The sequence below is a fragment of the Schistocerca serialis genome, chromosome 3, assembly GCF_023864345.2.
Source record: "Schistocerca serialis cubense isolate TAMUIC-IGC-003099 chromosome 3, iqSchSeri2.2, whole genome shotgun sequence".
Lineage (NCBI taxonomy): Eukaryota > Metazoa > Arthropoda > Insecta > Orthoptera > Acrididae > Schistocerca > Schistocerca serialis.
The window spans coordinates 394,499,408-394,505,642 of NC_064640.1; the positions used below are offsets into that span (position 1 = coordinate 394,499,408).

Genomic DNA, 6,235 nt, shown 5'->3' on the forward strand with positions numbered 1-6,235 from the left:
ACAATTTCCCCAGTATGATCCGAAACTTTCAGGTTCTTTATATATTTCCAGCCATTAATAGCAAGAGTAATATCATCCCAAAATTTCTGTGGAGGTCTCACTAGTATATCAGAATTTATTTTGCTAACATTTTTGTCATTAGTGATGTCAACATTTGGTAACTTAAGTCTTATAAGTTTGTCATGTTAATGCAATTATCAGTCTATAGGTGTGATATAATGTTTTTAACTAATCCCACTAATAAACACATGGGTGCCTGAAGATGACAAAACACTGTGTGAACTTCATGTGTGAAGGTATTATTGATAAACCAAATAAGTTACTGAAACTTAAGTTTCCCAAGCCTACATTTTTTTAAATAGCTGCAGATGTCAGCCACCCTCATTGTAATACTGACATAGTCCATGTGATAAATAATAAATCATATGTTGTAACAAGTTTAATAGTACAAAGCTGGGCTTAGCAGTCCCTGGGTAAATGAAATGAAATCATTCACAGCTTTGGTTGGGGGAGTGAAAGTGGTAGCTTGGTATTGGGGAAAATCAATTTGGTATACAGGAGGGATTCCCAAAACAAATGGCAAAGAAGCAGCCATAAACACTAGTCCTGTAAACTGACATGTTGCAAATTATTTTGACAGAAATTGCACACCTGCAATGCTCAAGTATATGGGATTTATATCAGACTTAGATAAGGCTGGGGCATTTAATGACTCAAAGATAATTCAAATGCTAAACAATATGAAATGGTGGATATACCAAGGAGTGTTAGTAACATTTCACTAAGACATACGACCAAAACTGCAATAACCAGTTTCACTAAATTTATTTAGGGGGAAAGACTAGTACATCTACAACAGCTCACACAGAAACATCTTGTGCATGGTTTAGTTTTACACAGGCAGGATGAATAAAGCCAGTCCGTCTCCGTGGCAGTTTGAACACTACATAAAACATTCCAAAATGGCAGCCTATGTTCCAATTAATTCACGGAAATGAAGTTTGCATAAAAATGTGAACTCCGCACCATATTTCAATTAAAGTACAAAAGAGGAACTACCTGTTCAGCTAAATAAAATACAACCTAATAAAAGTGAAAAGTGTTACTAGAAAGAACAAGGTAGCCCCTCTTACTTCCACCATTATAAAGTATGTTGCGTAACAGCCTCTTCAATTCCTGACACTCAACCCACTACCTACTCAATAAAAACAAGTCCAGAGAATAGTGGCACTTTGCACTTAATTGTAACAGAGAAACACCACAGGTGACACATTGACAAAGCACCAGTGGTTAATGACATCACACACAAGAAATAGATCCATACTCAGGGAATGAGTGCAGGGGAAGTGGATGCAAGAATTCTGCAACACCACTCATGGCAAGGTCCTAGTGGAGGTGGCTTGTGGCTGCCTACCTCCGACTAATTATGAAGTTTCAAGTGTCGTGTGCATTGGTGTAGTATGGATGACTGTGATGGGTGCTTGTACAGTGTAGTGATTGGTTTCTGCTGTCACACACAAAGGGGGGGGGGGAGAGAGGGAGGGAGAGGGGGGGGGGGGAGAGAGAGAGAGAGAGAGAGAGAGAGAGAGAGAGAGAGAGAGAGAGAGAGAGAGAGAGAAAATCAATGCTGGCACATAGCCCACACCTCACGAATAGCACCAAGGGGGTTGCCAATCTCGACATCCCCATCCGATGGATGAATCACCACCAGCAGTGTCACATGCCATCACTTCACAAGGCACTGCAGAGAGGTTTGGGGTTAATGGAAGCGTCCAGTCTCACCCATCGGCCTTGACCCGTGATGTAAGGGTGGTGGTGTGTGTGTGACGTCACGATAGCACGGAGTTTAGTTTACGAGTTGGTCATGTTTGTAGACATTGTCTTGTTGTGGTTGGAGGTGTCCTTTGCTGGCGTGTGTATGGTCTGCGTGTTATGTCGCGTATTGAGTTCATTTGCGCGTCGTCGGTCGCAGTGGGAATTAATTTGTATTGACAGTGACTGAAGAACGGAAATTGGTTTCAGCGAGTCACCAATTAATTTTCTTTCTGCGGTGTCTATTGTTGTTATTGGTTTGCTGTTTGTTGTGCGGTAAGTTGTTTATTTTGTGGCTTCTTTTGTTAGGTATGGATATGACCGTGAAATTTAACAGTTCGCGGTTGCATGCTGAGATGGGGGAGGACATGATGTCCCTCATAAAATTTTTGCAGATGTTTGGACTGCTGGCCGAAACAGTCAAGTGCAGTGTCTGTAAAGAGAAGATGCGGTTAGCCAGAGTTCCTGCGTCTCGAACCAGGGAGTGTCACTTGTGGTGGTGCCGAAGGGATAACCTTTGGCACTCCATTAGACACAGTACCTGGTTCGAGAGGGAGAGAGGGAGAGAGGGAGAGAGGGAGAGAGGGAGAGAGGGAGAGAGGGAGAGAGGGAGAGAGGGAGAGAGGGAGAGAGGGAGAGAGGGAGAGAGGGAGAGAGGGAGAGAGGGAGAGAGGGAGAGAGGGAGAGAGGGAGAGAGGGAGAGAGGGAGAGAGGGAGAGAGGGAGAGAGGGAGAGAGGGAGAGAGGGAGAGAGGGAGAGAGGGAGAGAGGGAGAGAGGGAGAGAGGGAGAGAGGGAGAGAGGGAGAGAGGGAGAGAGGGAGAGAGGGAGAGAGGGAGAGAGAGTGTTAGTCTTGATGACATACTATTTTTGTTATAGATCCTCCATCAGTTTTTGTGCGCACGAGACTGGTGTTAGTGAGAGGACAGTTTTAGATTGGTTTTCTTTTTGTAGAGAAGTTTGTTCAGAATATGTTAAGTATAGGGGTAAGTTGGATGAGCCGAGGGTGGTGGTTGATATAAATGAGTCGCAGTTTGGGAAGAGAAAATATGGGAGGGGTAAGTCTCCAGTTGGTTGATGGGTGTGGGGGCCGTTATTTTGGGTGGGGGTGGGGGTTATGCTGATTGTATTTTCAAGGTTTTGGAGGGGCGTACAAAGAGGGAATTGGTGGGGTTAATTTAAGAGTATATACAGGAGGGGAGTATGGTAGTTTCAGAAGCTTTTCCATCTTATAGGGGGTTGGGGAAGAGGGGTTATGGTCATTTAGTTGTCAATCACATTTCAGAGTTCACGTATTACGAGACTGAGGCGTGCACTAATACAATAGAGGGGTTTTGGGGGGGGCAGTTAAATCAGTTGTAGGGAGGGGGAAGAGGCACCGTTTTACCCTCCAATCTCATTTAGATGACTATTACTGGCAGAAGAGTGTCCATGGGGAGTATTGCATTTTTTTGAGGGCTGTTAGTAAAATGTATAGGCCAAGGGTGATTAGTTGAGTTGGTTTTGAATGTGGCGGGGGGGGGGGGGGGGTGATGGTAATGTTTGTGGCTTTAGGTTTTTGTTTTATGATTGTGTGTGTGTGTGTGTGTGTGTGTGTGTGTGTGTGTGTGTGTGTGTGTGCGCGCGCGCGCGCGCGCGCGCGCGCGCGCGCGCGAGGGGGGGGAGGGCGCGGGCGGGGCGGGGTGGCAATATGTGTTTGGGGTGCTGACCTATTGTGTACAGCCAGAATTTTTTCGTGGTAAGTCTTTTTTTAGTCTGTTGTTCACGAGTTGTAATGTTTTGTGGTGTTTTTCATGTGTTGTTCGATGTTTTTTATACCAGGTGTGGGTGTTTGATGTTTTGGTACCATCAGTTGTGGTCGATTTTTGTAACGTAAGGAAAGTATCCAATTCCAATTTTTTGTTGTAGATGCATTTTGGTATCAGTAGCTGTTGTTGACGTGTCCGATTCCAATGTATACTGTATGTGTTTTGGTATCGTTAGCTGTAACTGACTTCTATAGTTCAAGGGAAGTGTCCGATTCCAATGTGTCACTGTAGCTCTGTATTGGTATCGTCAGCTGTAGTTGATCTATATAGGCCAAAGGAAGTGTCCGATTCCAATGTACGTCGTACGTGTGTTTTGGTATCGTCAGTGGTAATTGGTCTTGTGGTATTGATAGTTGCAGAATGATGATAATTTTTGGGTAATGGTCTTTATTTTGTGGTATCGACAATTGCAGTTGACCTATGTAGGTGAAGGGAAGTGACCGATTGCTATGGGTATTGTTAGTGTAAAGGAATGTGGGAATTTTGTGTTTTTATGTCGTAGTTTTGTGTGGTTTGATGTCATGGTGTGTGCGTTTGTGTGTTTATATTTAGTTTGTCCCCACTCAAAAACCCCCAACTTCCCGCACTGAGCTCGTTAGTTTGATTATATTTTTGAAGGGAGATGTGTGTGTTTTTTTCATATGTATTTTCGTGTTTGTTCTTGTGTTTATGTAATGACCTCACATGTGCCATATTGGAAACGTTGAGAGGGGTCGTTTCCGCCATATTGATGACATGGTTCAAAGCAGACGGGTGGAATCAGACGCTTCTGTAATCCCAAAGTTTGGAATTTAATCTAGGACATTGGCACAAAGACCAGTGAGCAGGAATTCTATGCCACCACCTCTCCTCCCTCTGTTTGCCAAATACAGGCAGTGAAAATTTCATCAACCACCAGAATTCGAACCAGCGTATCTCCGAATTGAGTCCCACTACACAGGCGCATGTAAGCGACCTCTGCTATAGAGGTGGGTTTTCATCACAAATACTTTCTTACATTTCATGCTAACAGGCCTGTGTGTATGATCCATTATTGTGCCTTAATGCTCCTGGGTTTCCATAAAAAGAAAACCTAAAGAGAAGTAATTCAAATACCTTCATAAATGCTATAGTTTCTACTTTCGTCTTCTTGCAAAACTCGCCTAAACAGAACAGATATTTGTATCGTCACAGTAAAATGTTTACCCAATTTCGTTATCAGATGGTGGTAAAAAAAAGTTAAGTGTTTTAAATTTACTATCCATCATTCTAACATTCGCTTTCATAGTATTTTGACCGGCAGCATTGTCTATCATCAGACTACAACATATACCGCAAAAATTTATAGCAATCCAATCTTCCACTTACTCAACTGGCTGACTGGTCCCGTAGATAGATATTATTAACGTATCCAGAATGAGACTTTCATTCTGTAGCGGAGTGTGCGCTGATATGAAACTTCCTGGCAGATTAAAACTGTGTGCCGGGCCGAGACTCTAACTCGGGATCTTTGCCTTTCGCGGGCACTGGCAGAAGTAAAGCTGAGGACGGGGCGTGAGTCGTGCTTGGGTAGCTCAGTTGGTAGAGCACTTGCCCGCGAAAGGCAAAGGTCCAGAGTTAGAGTCTCGGCCCGGCACACAGTTTTAATCTGCCAGGAAGTTTCATTATTAACGTAATTTATCAATGACATGGGAAATGTCATATCCCCAACCAACCTTGTAATTGCAACTACAACGATATGCTATCATTACAACTTAGTCGACGTGTCACATGCTGTTCGCGAATCCCTAACAGATTTCGGCCCTCAGATGCCTCCAACAAACGGAAGAGCATGCCAGCGCTTATAGCGCACAGCGTTCTCACAGCAGACGGCAGTAGACAAATATTTGGGCAGGGCTTAGTACCCGTTGCTAAATCAAAAACGGATATTATGTATGCTAAGTATTCTATATTTTGGCCTATTGATTTACAATGTATTACCTTGACAAATCCTATACCACTGTGAAATGATCCTTGGACGAGTAAAGAAGTAGGCTAAATAAATTCCAGTGCTGCTGTAGACTATTCTTAACACTATAAGCAAACTGACACTTTGCTGCAGTATATGGGCAACAGAAGACACTCTATTAACAGGCATGATTTGAGGAAGTGAGATCCATGGTATAAAGAATACACTCACAGACAATCTCAGTCAGGCCAGAGGTAGGTGACAGCATTAATTTGAAGAATGTCTGCGAAGGGCACAAACAACGAGCAGGCCAACAAGACTGCAGCTTCTGCTCCAGTCGATAGTAGAAAGAAACCCGATATACACAACCTAGTTTGCAACTACTACTTCTACACTTGTCCTGTTTAATATGAACTCGCAAACATTTTCGAAATATAACTTACTGAACAACAACTACATACCGGCCAATTCAAATTACTGACACTTCTCCAAAGATATATGTTGTAATCACAGATAACACACTTGCAGCTATTGCCAATATTTGAGAGGTAAATCCGTTGAGAGCTGAAACGCCACTACCTACACCTACCTGAATTGACAAGACCGACAACAGTTTTTGTGGAACACAATTGCCAGTAATTGTTTAAAGTACTCATAGGGAACGTTATTTTATGTGAAACTACTAGTAAG

General features: G+C 43.1%; 1 protein-coding gene across 1 annotated transcript in view; it reads right to left on the reverse strand.

Moving 5' to 3' along the window:
* The window catches only part of LOC126470248 (uncharacterized), a 213,733-nt gene extending 207,709 nt beyond the window's left edge, over positions 1-6,024 (reverse strand). Inside the window, exon 1 of the mRNA XM_050097959.1 lies at positions 6,007-6,024. The gene's annotated coding sequence lies outside the window, so the exon portion shown is untranslated. The remainder of the gene's footprint in view (positions 1-6,006) is intronic.
* Positions 6,025-6,235: the final 211 nt, after the last annotated feature.